At 44.5% G+C, this 26,770-nt stretch overlaps 1 pseudogene; it reads left to right on the top strand.

The window, feature by feature from the left end:
- Nucleotides 1-26,770, top strand: part of LOC111469380 — a 70,228-nt pseudogene that overhangs the window by 4,497 nt on the left and 38,961 nt on the right.

Here is a 26,770-nt window from a genome sequence, read left to right as displayed (position 1 = left end):
TTTTTTTTTTTTTTTGTTTTCTAAATTCTCTCTCTCATGAGCAGCCAGGTCACGTTTGTTGAGCTCCTTCGTCCATGTTAAAAGCAAAGGGTATACTAATCAAAGTCATTCAAGTTGGTGGGATTGGCTTCCTCCTTGTACAAGGACGGGGCTTAGTTAAGTAGAACCATCGCTTGCTCGACGCATCCTTTCTTTCAACCTTATTAGCGTAGCGTGAGTAGGAAGGACCGGTGAATTTCCCCCCGGTTGTTGATGTAGTTGCAACAAGTTTGATTGCTTTGATTTTGATTGAGTTGCTAGAAAGAATATATAAAGTACTCATTACATAGTGAAGGAGAGAGAATCAATCTGAAGTTCAGTAGTACGCCCAGTTCACCAGGTTCTACCACAGCAGGGCCCAATCATATTCTCTCTGAGTTTGATCCTGGCTCAGAAAGAAGGAATTTTAGCTATATGTTATACACATGAAAGTCGAACGTTGTTTAATAAAAACCTGCGCCCCGGATGTAGAAAGCTCTTTTTTATAGAGAGAGAGTCAAGGGGGCTGGGCGATTCTGTAACCGCAGGCAGCTCAGACCCGACAAGATGATGGTCGCGCATGAGACCACTTGTTGAGTCGAGGGATGCGAACCGGCCCTAAAAGACCTTTCGCGCTATCTTAAGACGAAAAACTTCCATTTTGAGACTGCGACCCATCAGCACTTTCTCACTTCTTTAGTAAGATCAATATTCAATTCTCCAAGACTCTCTCTTTTTTTTAGGCTTGGGTACGAGAACATAATGTGAAGAAATCAAGGTCGAAGTTTAGACCGCTCACACTAGTTCGACCTATAGAAAAGATTATCAATTAGAGAGGAGCTAACTCATTTATGATTCCAGCCGAGAAGACTAGTAAAAGGAGAAGGATCAAGAATGTCATATATTTAAGGAGCTAGATCAGTTGCCGATAAACAAGTCAGAATTGCCTCAACCAAAATTGATGGAATTGGACCTAAAAAAGCCATTCAAGTTCATTATCGATTAGGTATCAATGGGAACATCAAGATCAAAGAGTTCACTAAGTCTCAGATCGACCAAATTGAACAAATGATAGGTCAAGATCATATTTTTCATTGGGAATTGAAGAGGGGAGAACGAGTAGACATCGAACGATTCATTTCTCTTTCTTGTTATCGTGGAATTCGTCATCAAGATGGATTGCCCTTAAGCGGTCAACGAACTCATACTAATGCTAGGATTTTTCCCAAGCGAATTCAGAAATGAAATCAGTCTACCAAAAGCCCTTGGTACTTGTCGGATCAATCACACAGTTAAATAGTTCACTTCAATTTGGTGTTTTTTGGTATTTCAGCTGTTACTAATCTAGTATACGTAACGTATGCCTCCTTCGCCACTCCATTAGTGGCTCGGCTTCGTCCTAGAAGCTACAGCTTCCGCCTCTGACGGCTTCACTATCGCTCATGACTGGTATATGGATCTCTTGATTTATGTAGTGGTTGGCCTGATAGAAGCTAAGCTTGGCCAAAAAGAAGCTACTAGTTGCTTCCCAAATGCCTGCCTCTTGAATTATGGTCTAGTCTGATTTCCAATGCCTCCTTCCTTTCCTTGCTGCCAACGGAGAGTAAGCAAGCGACCTTGCTTGCATTCGTCAAAGGGTAGCTTCCGCCCCCTTACTGCCTACTTCAATTGATGTGAATGAGAGTGTCTTTAAATCCTATTTAGTCTTTATCTTTCTCTCTGTCATTGAAACAAGAAGTTCTGTCTCTATTTTCTTTTAGGATTCTGAGGATGAGCCGGCCGATCCTAACATCATTTATGAGGAGCCAGACGACGAAGCCTCCTCCTCAGATAAAGATGCCTCTGATGTGACTGGCAAGAACCCCTTTTTCTATTGTGATTCTTTTTGCGGGTTCGGTCAGGTAATAGAAGCTAAGGAGAGATGCTTTCCATCAGTCAAAAGCAGATATCGCCCACCCATGCTCCTCAGGTCCACTTTCCGAGGATAGAAAGGGAAGAACTAGAGCCAGAGCTAATTGGGTTGGGGTAAAGAGCCGTAAGCGCGGTGGGGGTGACAGAGGACGTGCTCGTACGATTCAAAGAAAGGTATGATCAACTCGTTGATTATTGGGAACTTTCACTCTATATTCGAAATATGCCTTTCTATGAGCATTACTATCTGCAGCTTAAATGGTACCTTATGAAGTCTCTATCGGTCTGATTCTTATTGTGCGCCTTGTGAGCGTGTTTGGATCCGCGAAGGCAATCGCTCGGATGTTCTCCTAATCCAACCCGGGAACAGATTGGAGGGAATCGCAGCATGGGAAATGTCCGCATCTTGTCGCAAGGCTCATTTTGAGTTGTGGGTCGGGGGTTTATCTGATCAAGGGTCGGGGCACAAGGGTCCTGGTACTATCTAGGTGCGAAGAACCACGGGGGTGACTGCAATGAGCAGAAATCTCACTTACCGGCCTAAACGACGAGCAAACACTCGAACGTGAGAGCAAGGGATCACCCAAGGAATGGACGAGCACTAAGGATGGAGGCAAGAACCATGCTTTCAGAGACCTAACCCAACCCAACGGTCCCGAATCTTATCTGAATTGCGAGAATAACTGACTAAGCCATGCCTATATATAGGCTCATTCTCCAAACGGCGCGGGGCCAAGCCTTTAGGTTGTTTAAGTAGATTGGGTGACAGATCGGCCATAGCAGTACTCCGGGATATAAACCAGGGCAACAAATGTCTAGCATACGACGATGCCGCCCGTTTTCATTTCGTGGAAGTCCCTGCCAGAGGAAAGAAAGGGTTGTAGGTGATGGTGTGTTCCGCTTCTTATCTAGAGAGGGAGTAAGGAGTAAGTAGCTCGACCGATAGGGAGAGAGAGGGGCGAAGCTGTGAGACGAGAAGAGAGGCGCTGAAATCGTTCCTATTGGATTGGGTCGTGCGTGGTAGCTAGTAGAGATGAATGATGAATAAAGGTGGGTCGTTTCAACGGGACCTATTCTCTTAATAGGCAACAAAGAAGAATAGTAAAGGGGCCGAGTGATGAGTGCCTTTTTAGCCTTTTTCTAAAGACTCTCATGTGAAGCTAACATGGCTCGCTACATACAAGTATAGCCAAAGAAAGATGAGACGAGACAGAAGGTCAGAGGCTGCAGCGGGACTACCATAGGAAAGCCCGCCCCTTCCCGCTAACATAGAAAGTGATTCCCGTAACTAGTCTCTATGTGAATCTCTTCCCGACCAGGTCGAATCGGGCCACCACTTGGGGTGGAAATGATTCAGCCCACATGCATCATTTGATGAAAGCACTCCATTCCAGTCGCCTCCTCGAAGTGGCTTGTCAACCACGCTTTCCCTCCTCAAAACAATGTTCCTCACCAAAAGCCCTTGGGGCAACACATCAATGAGTAGTTCGCTCCAAGACTCCACCCCCTCGAGAGTAGGATGCCAGCCGAGATGGAGATGGAAGCCAACCTAGACTTTCCTGGGGCTTGTCCCAACATCTAAATCAAATTGTTGGTAGGCTAGAAAAGGAACCAGCCCAGCCTCGAAATTCAAGCTTTGCGTGGTATGCCTTGCCTATTCACTCGAACAATGCTCTAAACACGAAGGTGTGCAGTTTCACCCCCTTCTCCCATGCTGAGTCACAGGCAGCGCCTCAGAAAGCACGGACGAGCCACATGCAGGAAAACTTGCACGTGTGGTTCTGGCCAGGGACCCTAGTATACTGTACTAATATGTGTAAGTCCCCGTAATTCGAGTGAGATTGTCATGGTGCAAAAGCAGATATGGTCTGGTATTCCCTTGTTCCCTGTATTGGTTATGTTCTTTATTTCTCGTCTAGCAGAAATTAATCAAGCTCCGTTTGATCTCCCAGAAGCGGAAGTTGAATCAGTTGCAGGCTATAATGTAGAATATGCGCGGGATGCGATCCTTAATAGTCCACTGTTGGCGGAAGCCAATGTCCCAGGGTTCCGGGGATTCATTCTGACTGAAACAAGGGGTGGGTCTTTACCAAGTTTCAAATATTCGCGATTTGAGGGAAGCCAAAAAAACCTCTCAAACGAAGGGATTGAGCAGCGCAAAAGCCACGATCAAACTCTATCTAATAAGGGCATATTAGAGTGGCATTAGCTACCCTTCCCCTTACCCCTAAACAAAAAAGTTTTTCAGAAAGTTTTCTACGCCTTTTGAAAACCTGACTAATAATAATAATCAAGGGCAAAATGCGCTCAAACAACCAACCTATCTGACTAATAAGAAGAAAGAAAGAAAGGGCCCTATCTAAGCTCTCTCGTTGTAAAGCTACAGCTCAAAAGCCAACCTTACTTACCTTCTATGTTTGTTATTAGTAAAGCCTAAAGCCCTTGACTAATAGAAATGGATTTTCTTGCTTGTTTAGTAAAATCACGCTTTTCATTTTGATAGGAGTAGATGCTTGTAGGGGCAGGACACTCTTCATTCTTCATTCGAAACTAATGAATCTTGGATCGGGGGGTTCTGCCTTGCTAGCAAAAAGAGAGTTGGGTAAAGCAAACTCCCTCCTTGGACGAGCACGGGGCTTAGTCAAGTAGAACTGGGTTGCGCTGCTGGATGCTCCGATCAAAAATCAATCAGTGGGGCCATGCCGGTACGACTGAATATGCGTTAGAAAGATTAATCCCTCCCCTACGACACCAAAAAAAACCAGGCCGAACTTCTACCCGCCCGCTTCCATAGAACAATATCGTGGCAACGTAGACCTAAGTGGTCATATTGGATCCTTGGGAACCATCACAAGTACGAACGACCTATATTTGAACGAGAATGTCGTGTCGTCCAACGAAGCCTGGAAGAAGGTGACTCGCGCAGACAATGACTCCTTTTCAATAGAAAGGAATAGTCAAACCAACCCAGCTGGCTGGTCAATCTCAAAGATCTTATCGGCCGGCAAACTAGAGACAGATAACCACAGTCCCAACCTTACCAGCCCTAGAGGTTTACTAATCAATGAACCCACGAAACCTACTTTCTTTTATGACAAAATCAACCAAGCCTAACCGGTCACGACATCTTGTTGATATTGATTGAGTTTGACTTTCGTTGACTGAATCCATCCATAAACCTAGACCCCGCCAACATTCGTAACCAAAACGTCACGACAACATCCAAAGAGCACTTTTTGATTATGAAGCCGGTGAGCAAGGAGGAGCACGTAGGAATGAATGCCGACCACTACATAAATAAGCCACTTGTGGTTGAGAGAAAGCGAGCAGCATCTTGTCTTGTACTAGATAGCCTTTGTCTACTGCTATTCTGTTAGTTGTAGCGCGCCTTCCCTCCTTCTCTCACTTCGGAAAGATTTAGCATCATTTTCACGATATCGTTATGATCAATTAATGGGACTTGGCCGGAAAGTGTTCTTGCCTCTATCATTAGCTCGGGTAGTCGTCGTTTTTGGTGTTTCAGTCACCTTTCATTGGCTCCCTTAATTATGTGCGAGGAATTTCCCTCGTCAAGTATGGGAAGCGGGCTAGTCCCTTGATGAGACTTGACTTGTAGTCTTGCAACATTACACGACACGAGTGACGGGTGAAGTTGAAGCAGACACGGTCAGTATAAAGAATCTCTCTCGAGCTCAGGTACGGACGACTCAGTCACATGTGTTCGACTGAATATGCAGCCATGGAACTGCTAAATCCGAGACTCCAATTCCGGTCAATCGTGCTTGTCAGCCTGAATCACCATTTGGCGACCCGACTGAACAAATGCGGTAACGCGACTTGTGTAGTGAGGGGTTTTCTGCAGTGGAACCTGTGTTCAGTCTATGAATAGTGGGACGTTCTCGATTGAAAGTGGACTTTTGGGTCAAAGCCTAGACCAAAGAGGGAGACTCATCGAGTAGGAAATACCATCCTCAGCTAAACCAAGCCCCGGGTGTAACCTAATCGAAGAAGTTGAGCCACAAGCCCACCTTTTTCTAAACAACGTGGTCTGGAGGAGGAACCCTCATTGTGAATTTCATGTGGGATATCCACCAAAGAAAGGATACCAAGAATGGTTGTGGATCAATACAGGATCGAGGAGAAGGGACTGAACGCCGACTGAAGCTTGGGTTGACGGGGGCGCTATCAAGGTATTGACATCATCTGTTCTTGGGAAACTTGATAATGATATGATATGAGGATGCCACAACCAAGTTGGCGTGGATCCAAGGTCATTCTACCAACATTTTCGATTGTAGTGTATCTGCTACATGGAATAGAGTTGACCGAACAAGGTCATTCTACCTTGCGCGGTTTGAGGGGTCCCGTCATATGCACAAGCAGCTGTAGTGAGGAGCAAACCTTTCAGGGTCCACATTCAACTGCCTGGCTGTACTCCATATGCAAATATGAAATCCTGCACTAGTTTCGATCGACGATCCTCTTTATTTGGTAGTGGTTGACTAAGGCCTCCACATGTAGGGATCGAGTATGGGGATAGCGGTCAAAATCCTTCTAAATTTAGGTAATTTGTTGGGGAGAAAATAGACAGCCCACCATAGCTTGCAGACCCTGACTCAGGTGGAATGGAATTAGGAGCGGTTGCTTGTGCTAGCCTTTGGCAGCCGGACTTGTGAAGTGGACAGAAGTTCCATAATCGAGATCAGGGCAAGAAGATTTTCTTCAACAGGTTGGGTCTGTAGGAGATATAATATAAAAGGATGACTTCGAAAAAGCAGGCTGAATCCCAACAGGTTGGTTGAGAGGCTGCGAATGAGAATTTTGTCTGTGGTATTGACCTGGTTGTAGCACAAGGGAAGGGTATTGATGCAACGATCATCAAGCCTCAATGGAATGGGCCTAGCCAAGTATGGGATGTTGTTTTTCACAGAATTTCGGTGAGAGAAAATTGGTTGTTGGAAGAAAATGCGTAACAAAAAGGAGGGAGAAAATTAACTGAATTCTGACTACGTTCAGGTTGTTTTATTTTCTGAACAAATCTCCTATTTAAAATAAAAATCATTCTAAAAATGACTGGAGAGTGGCCAACTAAATCTGTGCCACTCCCTGCAAAATTTCAGTCTAAAATTCTGTTGATCCATTCGACGTGTTTTGTCAAATGGTCAAACTGGCGATTTTCTGAAATCGTGTGAATAAGAAAAAACGGTAAAACTCAGGTTTTATCTAACAATCTCCTCCTAAAACCTGTAGTATATCTACCTTACTATTTGAACTCCAATCTTTGAGCGTAGTTCTTCAAATTTCACCCGCGCCAGGGACTTGGTGAAGATGTCTCCAAGTTGTTCCTCTGTTCGGATGTAATCAATTTTGATGAGCCCTCGATCTGCACATTCTCGAATGTAGTGGAATCTGATTTCTATGTGCTTGCTTCGTTCATGCAAAACTGGATTTTTTATCAGGGAGATCGTAGCTTTGTTGTCTACGTATAGCATTGGTGGATCACTTTCTCTCCCGATGAGTTCTTCCATTAGTCGCGCAAGCCAGATCCCTTGTGTTGCTGCCATCGAAGCGGCGATGTATTCTGCTTCACAAGAAGATAAAGCAACTACCTTCTGTTTTGTTGATTGCCAGCAGATTGCGCCGCCTGAGAGAAAATAGATCATTCCGCCAGTGCTCTTACGATCATCAACGTCACCGGCCATGTCACTATCACTGTAGCCAACTAGCTTGAGTTTCTCCTTTCCGCTTCCTGCACAGTATCTTACACCCCAGCCTCTGGTTCCGGCTACATAGCGCAGGATGCGCTTGACAGCCACTAAATGCTCCTCCCTAGGTGCTTCCATAAACCGGCTCACATATCCAACAGAATAAGCAAGATCAGGACGAGAGTTTACCAGATAGCGCAGACTCCCGACAATGCTGTGGTAATTGGTGGAGTCGACTGTCGTCGTAGTGCCAGCCTTCTTTAGTTGGAGTCGGGCCTCCATTGGCGTCCTCGTAGGATTACTGTCCACAAGTCCAGTTGTGTCCAGCAGCTTCTTTGCGTATGCACTTTGGCAGATGGAGATGCCGGTAGAATTCTGTTGCACTTCGATGCCGAGATAGTAGCTGAGCACACCGAGATCGCTCTTCTCGAAGTTTTTCGACATCTCCTTCTTGAACCTTCTGAGGACTTCCATGTCACCTCCAGTGATTATGAGGTCGTCGACGTACACTCCCACGATTAGTCGCTTCTTGTCATGGCCGTGCGTGTACATGCCATGCTCAGAGGCGCAACGTTTGAATTTCAGTGACAGTAAGGTACTGTCGAGCTTCGCGTTCCAGGCTCGTGGAGCTTGTCGAAGCCCGTAGAGTGCCTTGTGCAGGTGCAATACTTTATTGGGGTTGTTGTTATCCAGAAAGCCAGGTGGTTGTCGGACATAAACAGTCTCCTTCAGCTCTCCGTTAAGGAAAGCAGACTTTACGTCCATATGGTGAACCTCCCAAGAGTAATGTGCTGCAATTGCAAGTAAGAAACGAACGGATTCTAACCTTGCCACTGGCGCAAATACCTCTTTGAAGTCCACTCCTTGCTTCTGGACATAGCCCTTCGCCACCAGACGGGCCTTGTGCTTCACAACTTCTCCTTTTTCGTTGCGCTTCAGTTTGAAGACCCATTTGAGCCCTATGGCTTGGTGTCCCGGCGGCATATCCTCCAGACTCCACGTCTGATTTTCGGTGATGGATGTCATCTCCTCCTGCATTGCCTTCAGCCAGCACGGGTTCTTTTCTGCTTCGGCGAAGGTGTTCGGTTCATCTGCATTGATGGCATGTAGTTTGGCCACTTCTTCGAGCTCGCGCACTGCCAGTCAAGGTGGTTCACCTCCTCCTACTAGGTCGTCCATCCTCCGGTACCTGTCCTCCAGATCAGTATCGTGATCGGCATCCAGCGTCGAATCCGCAGTCCATGGTGTTGCGAATTCCACTGGTTCAGGAGTTGCACCTGCTGGCGGCGGTGACGGCTGCTGATGTTGGGCTCCTCCTTCTTCCGGCTCGGTGACGAGGTACTTCACCGTAAATTGATTTGGATTATGGTTTGCCTCGATCACGTCATTCCACTGCCAGAAGGTGCTTTCGTCGAAGACGACGTCGCGAGACACGTGAGCTCACCCCCCTACAAGATCATATAGTCTGTACGCCTTGCTCCCGGGTTCATAGCCGATAAAAACAACCTTTAGCCCCCTAGGATCAAGCTTAGCGAGGTGGGGACGTGTTACCTTCATGTATGCGACGCAGCCGAACACGCGAAAATGATGTACCACTAGTTTTTTGTTGTACCAGGCCTCATATGGTGTCTTCCCGTCAAGGCTTCGGGTTGGTGACCGATTGAGAAGATAGACGGCCGTCATTACTGCCTCTCCTCAGAATCTCTCAGGCATCCCGACCGTCACCAACAATGACCTTGCTGTCTCGATGATGGTCTGATTCGGGCGCTCCACCACTCCGTTTTGTTGGGGGGAGTAGGGCGCCGTTAGGTGCCGTTGTATGTCGATTTCGTCACAGAACTTACCGAAACTTGTCGAGGTGAATTCTCCACCTCGGTCTGTGTGCAGCACTCGCATCTTCTTCTCACATTCGGCCTCCGCTCGCGCTTTAATGCACTTAACCGCCTCTGCCGCCTCACTTTTCGCTTGCAGCAGGGTCAGCCACATGAAGCGGCTTTTGTCATCGACTAACAGGAGGAAGAGACTCTTACCGCCTGGGGTCGCCGGCTTGATGGGCCCGCAGATATCGCCGTGTACAAGCTTCAACGACTCATCGGCTCGATAGGATGTTCGAGACGGAAAGGGTGTGCGCCCTCTGTTTGCCGATGAGGCACCCGTCGCACAGCTTGTTCACGCCTTTGATTGCTGGCAAACCGTGCACTAACTCCTCCTTCTGTAGTTTTTCTAGAGCAGGAAAGTTTAAATGCCCGTACCTTGCGTGCCACCTCCAAGATACCTCTTCGGTCTTGGCCGAGAGACTGACAGGTTGCTCTATCTCTAACTCCAGGATGTAAAGACGGTTTGTCGTGCGCCTTGCCTGTGTGAGCAGCCGTCGTTGATTATCGTAAATTTTGAGTAGTCCGCGCTCGATGGAGATGAAGCAGCCTGTCTCATCGAGTTGACCCAGGCTCACAAGGTTAGCCTTGAGCCTCGGGATGAAGTAGACGTCGGTCAGCTTGCGATGCTCGCCTCCCTTGCTGGCGAACAGGATGGTGCCGCGTCCTTCGATCTCGACGACGGATCCGTCGCCGAATTTCACCGTCCCGCGGATCCCCGAGTCGAGTTTGGAGAATGCAGATCTAGCCCCGGTCATATGGTTTGTTGCCCCTGTGTCTAGGATCATCCATCGCTGGTCCTTGTGTTGCTCGTCCCGCTCGCTGATCTGAGCGAACACTCGCTCCTCCTCCAGTTGAATTGGCTCCCTAGCTGGTGCCACCTTTGCTACGCCCAGCTGGAGCTCTTTCTCGAGTTCAACATCGTTGTTGATTACTTCCATTTCCGTGGATTTGGAATCGACAATGGGGACACATGCACTTACCATGAAGAGAGCTGGCTCGTCCTCCTCGGGTTGAGCCACATGGGCCTTTTCGGCCTTCTCCTTGTTCCTAAGCTTGCTCCAGCAATTCCTGCTTAGGTGTCCTCTCTTCCCACAGTTCGAGCAGGATCGGCCTGGCCTGCCATTGGTCGACTCCTTCTTTTGATTCCCATCTATCCCGCGCATGCGCCCGTGGGAGATCCATGGCTTCTGACCGTCTTTGCGGCTGGAGGAGGACCCGTTGCTCTCACTGGTGTTGTCACGGAGCTTTAGACGTGCAAGCCATTCCTCCTCAATGAGGAGTAGACGACCCCCCTTGTCGACAGCTGAAATGGTATTTTTCTTCCGCTGCTCGACGTTACGCAGTCTTCCGGTCACCTCTTCTACCGTTAGGTCGTTCACGTCAAGCAATGTCTCGATTGAAATCGCAACTTGCTTGAGGTGATCAGGGACAACCTGCAGCATCTTCTTCACGATTTCTGTCTCGCTGATGCTGCCACCGAGTGTGGTGATGTTGTTGGCGAGGCTCAAAGATCGGACTGATAGAACAAACACCATACTAAAACAAATTGAAAAAATTAAAAAAGACACGAAAAACGCGATTCTAAAGCTAGAACTAAATATTAGTCATAACAAAATAAGTGATATATTAGAATCTCCAAAAAAACTTTTAAAGATATTAAAAAAAAAGAAATGTACGATTAATTCGTAAATCGCATCATTTTCTAAAATTTTTCGTTGAAAACATATACATAGCTATCTTTCAACGTATTAAAAAAAAAATGACTAAATCCATTTCCTCTCCAAGAGCTCCTTCCGCAACTGCTCGATGTTGGATTCCCGCACGACGGGATTTGATTCCCTCCCAGGCGATTGCACGGTGCGCTTGGTGGAGAGAGATGCCAGCATCTCTAGGGGCACAGATCGTAATATGGCGGCAAACGCCAACCGATCCTCACGGTACTCAATCATCTCGCCTTCCTCTGGCTCGACAGCATGCCATAACCCTTGCGCCTGTAGGTTGACGCGCATCAACAACTTTGTCAATATTGGATACTGAACGACGGCAGTCGTTGTCTCCCTGATCACTCGCTCAACGATAACTTGACGCCCGTCATCATGGCATCGGCCTCTTCGTGGCGGTGGTGATGGAGATGTCGACACACGGCGACGACATGGAGGAGTGAGTGAGCCTGCCCGAGATGGGCCCCACGATGTGTGTGTTTTTACACTTCGCATTTTCTTCTACTCAAACCTGAGACCTTTGTGATGTTAGGTCAAAGCTCTAACCACTTGAGCTATTCAACTTGTTTGTTGATAGGTTGGCTCCTCTGCAATGATATACACCGATCTTCAACTTGGCTCTGATACCATTTGTTGTTTTTCACAGAATTTCGGTGAGAGGAAATTGGTTGTTGGAAGAAAATGCGTAACAAAAAGGAGGGAGAAAATTAACTGAATTCTGACTACGTTCAGGTTGTTTTATTTTCTGAACAAATCTCCTATTTAAAATAAAAATCATTCTAAAAATGACTGGAGAGTGGCCAACTAAATCTGTGTCATTCCCTACAAAATTTCAGTCTAAAATTTTGTTGATCCATTCGACGTGTTTTGTCAAATGGTCAAACTGGCGATTTTCTGAAATCGTGTGAATAAGAAAAAACGGTAAAACTCAGGTTTTATCTAACATGGGATAGCCGTTCCGCTAGGCTTCCCTTCCATGTTGATGGGAGCCCCCACCGCTGCTTGAGGTGGGGTAGCATAAGTCCTTTCCTGTGAAGGGATGAGCGATTCTCGAGGAACGAAGCAGCTTGAGTTATAGTTGTAGAGGGGAAGGAGCGAAGCAGCTTGACTTATAGTTGTAGAGGGTTTTTTTTCTGAAATGTTTGGAGTTAATATGGTTGAGGATTTTGTGCTACAAAAATGGGCATAACCATAGGAGAAGGAATCGTCACTAGCGGTTGTTTAGGTGTCGTAGACTGCTTGTTCCATAACAGGGTGGCTGGCACAGGATGATCAATCTTATTAAGGCTAGCTTGCTGTTGTTTTGGCATGTTTGAAGACGTTTGGCTCTCCATGGGAGTCTTGCCCCCTCCCCTCTCTGCACATGGTTCACGAACCCACTTCCGGACTATGTGAAGAAAGAGGTTCGATGGAGCAACGGTGGATGTTGGGGGTTGTCTCGAATTCCCATCGACGTTTTTTCCTCCTCAACGAGGTATTGAAAAAGAATGCCTAATAGCTCGCATATGTTAGTGCTATACCCAGATGTCATTTTCGAGGTTTGTTGGGTCATATAGCCTAGAAGCTTAGGTTCTGGAGGCGGGTGGGCAAGCTCATCATCTTTAATGAACTTAACTTGTCAAAGAGAAAAGAACAACCCGATCCACAAAAGAAGTAGTCAATTGTCGATGCCTACGTAGGCCATTGCTTTGACCTTTCCAATTTGACTGTTGAGAGCACTCTGGACTGTCGAAGCGATGGGAGCTACCTGGTGTGGCTGACTTATTTTGATGTTGTTGGGATGAAGGAGAGAGATTAGATTTGCCTAATTGGAGTGGAAGGAGTCTTGCTGTGGAGATGATTTACTCTGAACTTGAGATTGTTGGTAGGTTTGTTTGGGAGTCTCACTTTATTTGCTGAGAAGCAGGTTGTTGCTGCTAGGTTGTCACAGCTTGGACGTTGTTCCCCCCTACGTCCCTTTTTGTTGCCTTGAAGTTGTTGGGGAACAGGGAGGATGAGAACATAGAAGACTGATATCAATTTGGAATCAATCTTTTTTGGTATAGCTAGCTCTGCACCCGGGATGGATGCAAGGAAAATGGATAGTGATCAATAGGTACGAAAGGGAGGGTATAGAATGGAACTAGATGGATGCTTGCATTAGCGGTTGAGGTGACAGGGGAGAAAGTCGTAGCCACAATCTGGAACATGCATGAAGCGACCTATTTTGTCTCGTGAGCTAATTCAGTTAGAAACCAAACCATATGGTTTAGGGATGAACAAAGAACTATATGCTCTCTCTCTCTTGTCGACGGTAGGAATAGGTGGGAGTGAGACCCGAAACAGGGAAGGAATTGATGGAAAAGCAGTTTAGCATTGACCCGCTGCTTGCTTGCATAATGAGTGAGCTGGGAAAGGGGAAGAGCTAGTGGACAATTCAACATTTTTTTGAATAAACCGAAATTGCCTTTACCTTCGGAATTGTGTGTGACTCTATATCACGGGAAAGGGTGGAAGAGAGATAGATGGGGCAACTACCTTTGGGGCCCTACCCAACCTATCTCGCCCAACACCCCAGAACAGTGAATTTGGAATAGTCAAAGCTCTCTCGGGTTTTACTGAAATATGAATTCCACCTGGGGAAGACTTGCATCAGGCTCCGCAGCCAACCGCCCCGATTCCATCTTCCACCCCGATATATGGCAAAGATACCCTGGGGGGCAAACTCTCTGTGTGGGGACATCCCTTGGCCGGAAGCGTTTTTCTTTCTTTTTCGTCACACTAGCTGGATCAGATTTCGTTTATCAGAAAAAGGAACGATCCGTCAGGTTTAGGATTGATCTCTAATAATGAGTCCGCACCGATATCAATCAATTTTCTTCTATTTATTCCAAGGCAAGGGTTGGTTCAACAATAGTCAAAATCAAGGAACTATTCGTACGTTGTTGTTGAATAGGAAGGAAAGGAATAAAGAAGGCCAATCTTTTCTCTGTCAGCATCTAATTGTTTTCAAATGGATCCATTCATGGAAAATATGAGAATGTGAGAAATAGAAAAAGATAGATCACGTTTGTAGGCTTAGGAATTCGTTAGGACCTTTATTAGGGGCTCTTCCTCAAATTGCGTTTGTTCATTTCCATGCAGTAACATCGTTTTAAATACATTTAATTTGAATTGGCATTTTCTCATCCATATCATCATAGTAATTGTGATGAAAGACCCACAAGAATTAGCCTTGGACAGTTTCTTTGTTCAAATGGATGTATAGCCAAAGAAAGACACCTAAAATAGAGTCAAATTCTAATTGTTCAAGTGGATGTAGTAGTAAGGTAAGAAGCTAAGCCTGATTTGGACACTTCCGGAGCATTTACTAATATTCTAATAGTTGGTTGGCCCTCGCCATTATGGAAAAATCCTTTATTTACGAAGGAGAGAATTGACGAAAAATCACGATCTAGTGACGCAGGGTCTTCCGTCTTCCAAAAGTGTAACAAGTGTTAGAGTTCGATTGATTCAATATCAATGAGCCTGGGTTGGAACGAGCGTATAAGAAGAATGATTGGAATTCCTGTCTAAGTTCTTGTACGTACCTCAAATAACATCAAAAGTGTTGGTTTCAGAAGAATGTCTAATGTTGTTCACCTGGAGAACTAACTGTTGTGAGCGTAACGAACGGGGTGCTTTGTTTGGAAGAAGCGATCTGTTACCGAGCCAGATTATTGGGAATATCGATAGCATCTATAAATACTCTATCATATCCGAAGCAAGAAAGAAAGAGCTCGAGTTTTAGCAAAAGCCGCTCTCCTGGTTGAAAGGTCTAAAAGATAACGTTGTTCTAGGAGGGATGATGATGATACCCGTTAGTACCGAATTCAAAGGAGCACCGTTCGAGGCAATATAACAACCTAAAAGAAATAACATTTCGTCAGATATAGGCATATTACAATTACTGGGCAATATAATTCAATCAATAGTCATAATAATAGTCTAACTAGCTTTTTCAAAAAGACTTGCTATCCAAGTCCTCTTTTTCCACGATTCCCTTCCGCGGTGACAAAAATCATACCTCCAAGACAGTCCACAGGTCCTCCACCGGGCACTATGCACATTAGAGTTCCACTGAGCCTGAGCTCGGCAAAAAGTTCTAAAAACCTTCCGCAAAATCTTTGTCCTGTCCTAAATAGACACGAAGACGAAATGAGAATAACGAGCGTGTGTGAATTGGGGAAAACTCACCCGAAATGCTCGATCAAAAAGAAATTCTATAAGATGGGTGCGATGATGGGAGCTACAGACGTAGGTATTCCTGTCAAATTTGTGCCTTTGTTATAGATATCTGAAGAAAGGAAGAAGTCGCACAATCTTGTGATCGTTCATTTCACTTTGTTTTGATAATAGACGAGATTGAGAAATCCTAATCATAGACGTATGAGAATAAGAAAGAAGGCAAAGGTTGCTCACCTGGCCCCATCCAACCAACGACTTTAGCGTCAAAATCTCCTATATTCTGATTCTTTCGGTACGCAAAAGAACAAGGAAGAAAAACATAATGGAGTTTCTCATTCAAGATCGCTTTGAGAGCCATAAGAAAAAGTCTATCTTCGAGTTCTCTCTCGAGCGCGAAAGAGAGATTAGGCAATTCCGGATGGATGTTCCATGAACGGAAAAAAGTAGGACAGAAGGGTGTCACATCCTTTCCTTCCTTTTTCTATGAGTACGACTTTCAAAGGATAAAATGCTTTCCTTTCCCCTCTAGCACTTCATTTTCTATTTCCTGCACCCTCTCCTGACTCAATGAAAATTCGTCGCTAAATTTCCGTCACACTTTTTCAATCTCTACTGCTAGCTAGCATGTACACCAAACTCATTTCAAACTCTTTCCCCCCTCTTCTAACTCAATGCTTTCAAAAACAAGTTCACCCTCCTTCAACTCTTCAAGTCTCCCTCTCGGTTTCGTTGCTTCGCTCATTCATTCGCCTCGTAACCTCGGGCTCATTGCTTCGCTCCTCTCCCTATCGGTCTCTTTGCTTCTCTGTCTTAGCCGAGCTAGCTTTCTTTTATTCCCTTCACTCTGTTCACTCTCTTACAAGGTAAATAGAATAGGATAGGTGTTTTCATCTTCCAGCCTGGACTGATTGAACGAGGTAAAGCGTCTTCGCTCACTCCTTCCCTTTGTTACGTGCTTGTTCGTATTGAATTTGATTCTTCTTTTTTGTCAGGTTTAAGTCAGGTTGAAGGAAATATTAATGAGAGTGAACGAAGGAAGACTCAAGATGAATGAGACAGAACTACTAAACCAGAAGAAGAAGAAGAGAATGAAAGAAAGAGAAGCGACTGAACAAGAAGTCAAGACTCAAGATTAATGAGAGTGAACGAAAGGAGACTCAAGATTCATTCGACTTTACTGTGAAAGAATAAAGGGAGAAGAAAATGAAAGATTAATTCTCCAGAACCTTTGACTCTATTCCCTTGCCTTAATGAAGGAGGTAAATCTATTTGAAGAACCTGAACCTGAACCTGACGAGAATGAAATCAGGGAGAGACTCAAGATTCATTCGACTTTACTGTGAAAGAAGGGAAAGAAAAGAGATAGTGAAACATGAACCCAAACCTATAATCTTGTAAACGAAGAAAATGAAAGAAAGAGAGTGAGATAAAGAGAGTGAGAGTAACCTTGCATTGGACTGATTTCTTTTACTCGACTATAAGAAAAGAAGAAGGTCAAGCTCCTAAACTGGAACCAGATTGAACTCGGGTTGAACTATTCTTTCACAAGGTAAAAGACAAAGAGAAAGGAAAGAAAGAGAAGCTCAATCACCTCTCCCTATTTTTTCTTGAATTTCACTCTTTCACAAGGTAATTCGGAAGGAAAGACTCAACAATAATGATCCTTCACTCAATCACTTGTCCCTGATTGAACTCGGTAAAACATATTCAGTAGCTCTTTGATTGAATTTGATTCTGCTTGAAAGACGAAACAAATGAAAGAAAGATTCATTCTCCTGAACCTCGTAAACAAGTCAAGACTCCTTATTCATTCTTTCTCTAATCCTCAAGCTACTTACTTTGATAATGCAACCCTAATCCTCAGCCCAACGATCCAAACTTTTATTGAAGCAAGAATCCTTGAATCAAAAGTAATTAACACCTTCTTATACGAAATTTGGATCAACCAAGAGATAAGACTAGAATTAGATTACCTCTTACGATTGAATATTTAGAAGCAAGATTTGGAAACCTTGTTCTAAATTGAGTCACTCCATAATCTAACTTGATCAAGGCTTGATTGAATGGCTCGGGTGCAATTCTACCACAAGAATTGCTTGAAACTTAGAAATGGAAAGTATGATGCTCGAATTTCTAAGGGAAACATCTCAATTTGAGATCTGAATTACATTCATTCACGAATCTATTTTTTACATAACATATTGTGGGTATTTATAGTCTTCCGACAAAAGACGTTTGTGGCCGAGATTCAATCTCGATATGTTTGTGGACGGGATTTATTCCTGATCCCCTTCAATCTCCACAAAGAATAAGTCAAATTGATCATTTGACTTTTACATAATTTATGAAATTAAACATAGTTTTTTCTAACAAATGTTGATATGTTTGAGTGGTTAATGCGACAGGCTTGAAATCAATTGAGATCTTCGCTTGTAGGTTTGAATTCTGTTGTTGACATATTTTTTTGAATCTTCATGACTTTTTTTGAATCTTCTTGGAAATGCGTCCATTTGAACACTGTGATTCTTATCATACTCCCTCTCCTCTGTGCTTCACACAATTAGTAGGAGCTTTCCAATGAAATAGCTTAGTAGCCACAACGGAATTATTAGCTGACCTGTCTTTGTTAGAATGCTTTCCTTATTCCTCTTCCCTTATTCCTCTTTCCTTAAGTAAAGGAGTCAAAGACCTCCCTAACAATTGAATAGCGTAGTTTCATAGCCAAATCAGTATACTGACCGGGGCCAATAGGTGAAGAGTCTGAAGAGGTGAGCTGTGTGCTGCTATGTAGTGAACGAGATTCCACCCAAGAATCTCTTCATGTTGATTGAGCCCTGCCTATCCACGGATTTAAAACCACACTGAGCTAGCCTCGCGAAGAAATAGGTAGAGGTCTATTTTCCATTAGCCTTTGTAGCAGCCAACAGGCAAAAGAGACTACTATTAGCTCGGGGTTGGTTAGACCCACGAGCCTCCATAAGAAAGACTGAACCACTACTGTAGGAAAGCGAAACCATTGAGGACAATGTCATTTAAGCTGATTATTATGCAATTCCCCACCAGTTCAATCATTGAATAAAAGAGACTACTTGTTCTTTAATAAATAGTTCAATAATCTAGGGTGAAACCTAATAAAGGTGGCTGACCTTTCTTTCCCAGGCTTGTGTTCACGTCTCTTTCTTTTCCAATCTTTCCAATTCTGTAATGGTGGCTATAAAGGACATCTAACGGCCGCTAGACCACCGTAATGGGGCGCCCTCCCCCTTAGTTTCCATCTCTCTTTCCTTTCCGCCACACTGATCAAGTATAGCACGAGTGATCTATACGAGGTGGTGATCCCCATTCTTGTCTTGTACGCAGTACTCATACTAGAAATTAGAATCAAGGATTCCTCGATCTGATGCCCTTAGGTCGATTCTCATCATTCGTTCTAAACCCTTCTCTGCTTAGGCTTAATAGGTGGTCCCCCTTTTCTGTAGCTACTTCCTCAAAATGTAGTTGAGCTTCTCCAATTGGTGATGTCCATATCCAGATCCAAACACGGATCGGAGAACAGATAATCAGTTAGTTACCCCTCTGTGCAACATATATATGGGCATTTCATTTCCTTCAGGTGTTGCCTACTAATCTCCCCCTCTTCGTGCAGTTCTACTTATCCTTTCTCAATCAGTCTCATATGAGGAATTATTTCGTTTTAATACCTGCCCTTAGATCCTCTAACCATCTACCATCATCATGCAAAGAAATCCCCCTAAGAAGGAAGGCAGGGTTCTTGTCTCACCTATAAAGGCTACTCTTTCACATTCATTGCTTATTAAGTCAGCCCCTTGTCATACTCTTCACCTATCTGCTCTTCAAAGCTTTCCTTGAGTTTGATTGCAGGGCGTTTAGACGAACCAGAGGACTTTTTTCCTTCCCTTCTTAGCCCTGAACTACAGGAAAGAGGTCAAATATCATTACAGTCGTTCCACTGCTATTCTTCCTGTTGAATATGGGATCCCATTATCATTGAGGTTCTAAATTCAGATCACTCACCTCTTTCTTTCTTCTTCCATTTTTATAACGAACGGGGTTTGCAAGAAATTGCCTGTAATTACATTCCTCCATAGCTTGCTCCAACTCATTAAAGCCAACGGACATTAGTTTACTCATTCCCTACCCTATGCTCCCCAAGTCGCTACAATCTCTAAGCGCAGGAATCCATGAAGGAAGGAAGGAAAATAAGTAGGGCAAGAAAGCTAATCGATGAAGAGGTGTCGACCATTACAGAGAATTTGACAGACAAGACTACAAATATCAAGCCTAGTGAGAAAGAGTCGATCCTAACCTGTGAAATGGTTAGATTCTATATCTAATATACGAAAGATCAAGCAAAGTCCTGGTGGAATCTTCAAATGATGGGAGGCCCGGTTGCTCACCTAACCATGTTAATCTGTAATTCCAAAAAGCTTGCATTTTCCTCTTCACCGAGTACGTAAAGCAAAGGGTAGTTCAAGTATTAGTGGTTTGCGGAGAATCGGTTGTTTACGAAGAAGGACATCTTTGCTTTTACTCCTAATGGGCCCCCGGAACATTGGTCGAAACTACCGATGTTCCGCTCCTTGCAACCGCTTTTCCCTGAACAACCTAATGGATCTACAACAACTAAACATCAGTAACACAATGACAACCCCAAACCAACAACCATGGTCCCCTCGGTAATGACTGAAGGGTCCCCTTTGCATATTAGAAGATTTTTGTTAATTACGTTAACCCGTGCGGATAAAAGGTCCTGAATTACAAAATGGTGAGTGCAAGAATTCAAGGTGTTTTTCTCTGCAGATCAATTATTGTTGCAACAGAATCCCATAAGGAAGAGGGCCTCCACTACCATGCTGGAGCGCTTACGAAAGCTTCCCATTGGATTGCTGCTAAGTTTCTTCGAAATGCATTTAAGGAATGGGACGGTAGGTCCATTGATGTGAAATTCCATAAAGCTTGGTCCACGGTTGTGGAATACGTGTTGAAAGAAGATTGCTCGCCTTACGTTTGGGGAGAATTTACACTCGGAGATTTGCAGGGAATGGTTCATTGTAGATCTCGCCATACAAAAATCAAGGAATCGATCTTGGCAAGGATGATTCCGAGATTAACTGAGATGTGTAATGTTTTGGAAATATATGAAGATTCCCTGTTTACCGCGAAGCTATTCTCCTCATTACCTAGAATCAAAGAAGCTCATGAGGACTTACAGGTGTTGCGAATGATGAAAACCCCTTTTTTTGAAAGGATAGAAGTGGATCTAAAAGCCGCCGGTTATCCCACGGAATACTCAATTGAAGAAATTGAGAAAAAATCTCTTCTACTGGACTGGGTGGCATGTCAATTATCTTTTCAGAGGCCGCTTAAGACAAAGCAGATATTCGTGGGGCCCCTAGTACCCATAAAACCCTCTTTTTTCAAATGTTACAGAAGGTGTTTTTATTTCGTAAGCTCGCGCCGGAATGACTTTACCGAAGCAAATGACTATTATGACCTTTGGGTCTTTGACGAATTTCATGAGCCTAGTGAGTCCTCAGGAATGTTTGGCACAACCGAGGAAGGTACCGTTTATTCCAACACGATTCTTCAGGTATTGGATGGGCAAGAGTGCAGATTGGACTCGAAGTATGGTAAAGTCTTTCAGAAACATCAAAATATCACAATCGTGATGATCGCGAACAAACTTCCAGCCAGTATGAAAGAGAAAGGCCCCTTCCGGGCAAGGTTCCTTAGGCTACGTTTTTCCTCTAATATTAAGGGGTTGGAAGAATCACGTGTCATCGCAACTCTCTGGGGTTGTATCCAAAGAAGAAGGTCCCCACTCGATCGAGGAGCCCCCGATGTTAGAGATAGGAGCCCTGGGTGTAGGTTCTGAGGCGAAGGGCTCTTGCTGCAAATCAGAAGGTTGTGAAGGTAAAGAGGAGGCCCTTGGGATCCCTGGTCCCTCGCATCGTAATAAAGGGAGGAGCCGCACCCTCTTGTATAATGACTGTGAGGCCTTGCTAATAACAGAGGAACCCTAGGTAACAGAAAGACAGGAGGAATTGCAAAGACTAAGGCGTCGCCTGGAAAGAAGGGAGTCTTCGCCGTGGTCGCTGAAGGATGGGTACTTTTTCACAAGGGAGGGTTCCCTTCTAGGACTCTTGGGGGAAGGTCAAATAAGGAGCTTCGGCTCGGAGGAGGATCAACCTGAAAGAGGTTGTCAGATTCTCTTGTGCCACCTTTTCGAGACCGCCTTTCGTAAGAAGGGTTGAAGAGGAGTATTTTCCTTAATCAACTTTGCTATGATCCCATTGAAGAAAAAAGAGAGTCTAGAGTCTGGGGTGCCCCCTTTTGAGTTCCCATTTTGAGATCCTTTCAAGAGAATAGGGGAAGCCAAGAATGAAAGTAAACTAATCGAAATTGGAGGTGAGGTTCTCGCAATTCCTCACACACAAGCGCCTGTTCAAGAAAGAGGAAACCCTGGGTTACTTAATCTACAGAAATGAGGAAGGGGAGGACTACGTAGTATGGCACTGCAACTTGTAGCTCCACCAAGTTGGGAGGAAGGGGTTAGTGGAAATTCCTCATATAGTTCTCTTATGGGAGCTCCCGCCGAAGAGAGAACATGGCATCTTATTTTGCAAAATGGGTCTTTTGTGCATAATTCCCGTCTATTGCGTTTGTTCGAAGTGTTGAGCCAAACAAATAGGGGATAACCCAACACTAGAGGAAGGCATTCTGTACCGAATCAAACTGGCAAACTACAGGAAGGAGGACAACACATGGGATACTTCCTGGGCTGCCCCTTCTTTCTTTGTGAGGTGGGCTTCCTATCCCTAATCTTTCTAGTTTTTGTTTCCTCGTGCCAGAAAGGGCTTTCGGTGGTACATATATGAGGTGTTTCCCTCGCTCTTTCTAGTGTAACTGTTCCTAGTAGTAACTGTTCTGAATGTAACCGTTCCTTATGTACCTGTTCCTAGTGTAAGGTGTTTAAGTGTAACAGAGGTTTTAGGGGGGTCGTTTTCCCCCAAGGGCTTTTGTCTTGATTGGGGGGCATCCCCCCCCGTGGAGTGCGTGTTGCATGGGGAACATCTGCTCCCCGTGGTTTGAGCAGAGTTGGTATCCTTGTTGCTTTGTTTGTTGTTTTGGAGAGTTTTCAAAGTGAACTCTGAAGAATTACCGTAAACCTTTCGAGCCAAGCCCCTTCATTCATTATTATTAGGTTGATGGGTTGCTGTTGCTTTCTTCAAGTCCAAGTTTCCCGCTTGTTGCTTTAGAAAGATGGCAGGGGTGCGTTAACGCTTTACTAATATCAAACAACTAGAATAAATAAAACAAGGGCTCTTCTCTTTCTTTATCATCTAGATCCAGAACGAATAGGAGATCTATCAGTACGCCATCTGCTACATATCTTGAGCAGTGAGGGAACTCCTCTTTAGCTTGACGAGTTACTTGAGTTTCCGAAATATGCATAAACCCCTTGATTTTCGTAAAAGAAAAGAGGAACGAGTGCCAAGCGACTTGAGTGACTCTCCCTAATCAATAAGCGGGAGAGGGACGAAGAAAATCGATCGGCTACTAGAGACGAGCAAGAGCTAGGGACGCACTCGACGAGTAGACGAGTGACGAGTGGTAGAAGCCGACAAAGAGTAGTGATAGTGACGGTTCAGTGAAGTCAAGTCTATTAGGGGCTCCCTGACGATCCCGAACCTTCCAAAAGTGAGGGGTATGTTTTGTTTCTTGGCACTCTCTTTCTTTGTAATGCCAACCTAAAAAGAGAGAGGGATACGGAGCTTGACTTGAAAACAAAGAACTATGCCCACCCTATCACAACAAGGAAGATATGGGACTTTTTTCCTTCCTTAAGTCCAAGATACGCAAACAATTCCTCCACACTAAAAAGAGCGATTGAGAGTGGATTTCAGTTTCGATAGTGTCGACAAGGTATTAGCCCCTTACTCACCTCTTCAACATCTAGAAAAAGGCCCTATTAGTTAAGCTCTTTCGTAAAAGCACCATTGGTCGATGGTTCCTCTCTTTTTCTCTTTCCCCCAGAACACAAAATCGATCTCGCCATCAGCTCGACTAAGAGTTCCTAATCGAAAAAGTAAACTGAACGTCGACTTGATGATGCAAAGGAGAGGGTTCCGAAGGAATATCTTCTTGCCAAAGGAGAGGGGAACCGAGTGCCGAAAAAAACCGATTTAGGTAATATCTAATGCGCTCCCCGTCACCTTGACTATTATTCAAAATCAAGTAAGGAAGTCCTTTTCTTGACTTGGCCTGTGTGCATTATACCTATCCCCTTTTTAAAGAACTTGATTTCAATCTCAATAAAGAAATGAAAGCAACACTCTTTGCTTGTTGTCCTCTTACTCTTTGAGTCTGCCTTGTGGAGGTCTCTCGGGTGTCTACGACAAATCTGATCAGTCTCGTGATGAATATCAGTCTTTTTCAATCTTCCACTAAGAAAATCAGGGTATCGTCACGACAACTCAATTTTCCCGGTAAACTACTCGGGGCTTCCCATGGTTTAGTAAGAGGGGAGATTTGCTCTGAATCCTGGGGTGAATTTCATCATTAATTATTCACTCAAAAGTGTAAGCCTGATTAGTGAGGTCTTAAAAACTTCATAGAATGAAATGAATGATCAGCCATTCCATTTGTGCTTGAAGCTAGTAGGCGACGCAAATCTATGGTTTCTATCTTTCAATGGGATACCAATTGCTTGGATGCCTTTGAAAACCTCGAGATGATTTGCAGAAAAAATGCTTGATAGATTTGTTTGTCTTGTGTCTCCGTAACAAATGGTCTATTTATTGATGGGCGAACGACGAGGATTGAACCCGCGCGTGGTGGATTCACAATCCACTGCCTTGATCCACTTGGCTGCATCCGCCCCTACCCCCGCACAGGTTTCAGTCTCGAGATACGATCAGATCCTTACCTTATGACCGCTATCAAAGAGAAGCTTTTTCCTATACGAGAGTTGCAAGTCTATTGTTGTGTTTTGGAATTAGGGGAAGCAAAGCTTCAACAAGTCGGCCGCTTCCTGGCAAAGCTTCAAACAAAGAGGTTAGGCTGTGAACTTCATTGATTTGACCAAACTTGACTTAAGATTCAAAAAGATAGAGGTCGGGCGGGCAGTGAAGGCTTGTTTAGTAGACAGCAAGCTACGGCTTTGACGAGCAGCAAGTACCTACTCCTATAAAAAAATGAAAAGCAGCAAGCGGGAAGAAGTGAGCCCCTATCAGAGAAAGCCATTGCGTGCTAGCCTCTTGTATAGGGTTCCAAACCTGCACACCCTTAAACTCAAAGCTTTTCAGCCCCTTTTTGATGGGATATTTTAGGAAAAGGCCCCTGACTATATCGAGAGATAGGCTAAGGCTTGACTAAGAGTCTCATTAGGCATCATTCCCCACCATTCCTTCCGGCCTATTGTTGATAGGGATTTAACTGATGCTGAAGGTAGCTTGCTTACAAAGCCACCCACTTGAGAAGCTAGTCTCTAGAAAGAAAAGAAGCGAGGAGGAAGAAAGCTGTCGTAGAAGCAAAGCTTCCCCCCTGTAGTCGTAGTACTCGGCTCGTCCCTACTTTGATTCAAAAAGTCACTGACGGTTCCCAACTTTCTCCGGTTTTCGCAACCGTAATCATTTGTCACTCCCATTACTTCATCCATCAACCTTTTTTTCTTATTTCACGGGGTACACTTGAAAAAAAAGGAAATGAGTTGCTTGCATTCTAGAAGCGGTAGCTTCCCGCTTCCTTCATTCCTACTGCCAGCCTTCTTTGGTGAGTTGTTCCCTTCCCTTTTAGAAAATGCCCTATACAAAGGGTCTGCCTCAGCAAATGTACAAAGTGGACCGCTGTTTTGCTAACCCTCTTCTTCCCATTCGGGTTGGGTTGACGCAGAAGTCAAGTAAGAAGGAATGGGACCACAAGAGAGTCGTCCGCAGTTCACACTTGGGCAAAGATGACTGACTTTGGAAGCGGAACATAAAACTATTTACGCTATTTCGGGTTCTTATTGAGCATAGCGAAATCAAGGTTTATGAGAAAGTCAGCTAAGTTCGGTGTTCTACCTTTGCCTAGTCTTGGTCCACAGTGGAAGGCTCCGCACTTGAGCCTCGTTAGACTCAGCGGAAGTGTAAGGTGTAAGTCAAGAAAGAGAATAGAAGAAGAGATTCAGTCTGTCCCTTAGCCTAGTCTATATCTACAGCTGACGCAACTTCGTACCGACGCCTCACTACCTACCTATTATTAATTAACTAACATCTAAGCGATTTCATAACCTGAGCTTTCTTTCCTTAACCAGCTGACCTGAGTAACCTTAACTATCTTTCTTTCTGACTTTAGCATAGGCCTTCACCACTTAAAACGACCCCTCTTTTCTTTTTTGAATTAGAAAGAATGGGGCCTCACTTAACTATTTGTATAGGATGAACAGCAGGGAGGATGAAAGACAAAGAAAGGGAGAAGTGGGCTTGATGATCGGAGAAAGGGAAGGGGCGTGGTTGGTGTGTCACTAGGTCGGTGGGGGAACCTGTAGGAAGGGCGGGACGACCTGCCGAACTCACATCCAAAATCGCCAACATAAACACAAACGAAATTTTCGAATTGCATATGTATGTATAGAAAGAAAACGAACCACTTCTATTCTCGGAGCTTAGATATATGAAGAATGGTTCTTTTGTCCCTTTCGTCCAGTGGTTAGGACATCGTCTTTTCATGTCGAAGACACGGGTTTGATTCCCATAAGGGATAGGTACTCATTCCCGGCCGCTTTCTCTTAGTGTGAATTATTGAGTGATCACTCGCTATCTGGCTGGAAAAGGTGGTTCGGAAGCTTCCTCTCTCCCAGCAAGCAAGACGAGATCACTACTTTTCTCAGTAATGGACTTCCTTTCATTCTTCCTTACTTAGCCTTAGATGTCCTTTCATAGATTCTCGAACCTTCGACAGACGAAATTTCTATGCATGTGTTCTTTCTTTCCACATTTCTTTTGGCCGTTTTTGTTAGGCATTGAACCCCACCTTAGGTGCTGAGTAGTGTCCCCCCTCCCTAATACCTAAAAAAAAGTTTCGTCTATGGAGCCTAGAGCTTAAACCATGGCATGTCAGTAAGCAGTAAGTGGGCCTAGTCTTTGCCCAGTCTTCGCCTTCTTTAGTGGCCAAGTTTCAGCGTTCAATGTCGGCCTACCACCTTTCTTTTTCAAGGTTGAGCTTCTTCAATTCAAGTAGTGTATTTTTCCTATTCTTATTGGTAAATAGCATTTGGAAGCGAAGACATTATTGAACGAAAGAGATGTCGGGTCGGTCAATTGCATTA

Source organism: Cucurbita maxima, unplaced genomic scaffold (assembly GCF_002738345.1).
Source record: "Cucurbita maxima cultivar Rimu unplaced genomic scaffold, Cmax_1.0 Cma_Scf00040, whole genome shotgun sequence".
Taxonomy (NCBI): domain Eukaryota; kingdom Viridiplantae; phylum Streptophyta; class Magnoliopsida; order Cucurbitales; family Cucurbitaceae; genus Cucurbita; species Cucurbita maxima.
The sequence above is the reverse complement of the archived record's forward strand: the minus strand, read 5'-3'. Positions and strand labels throughout refer to the sequence as shown.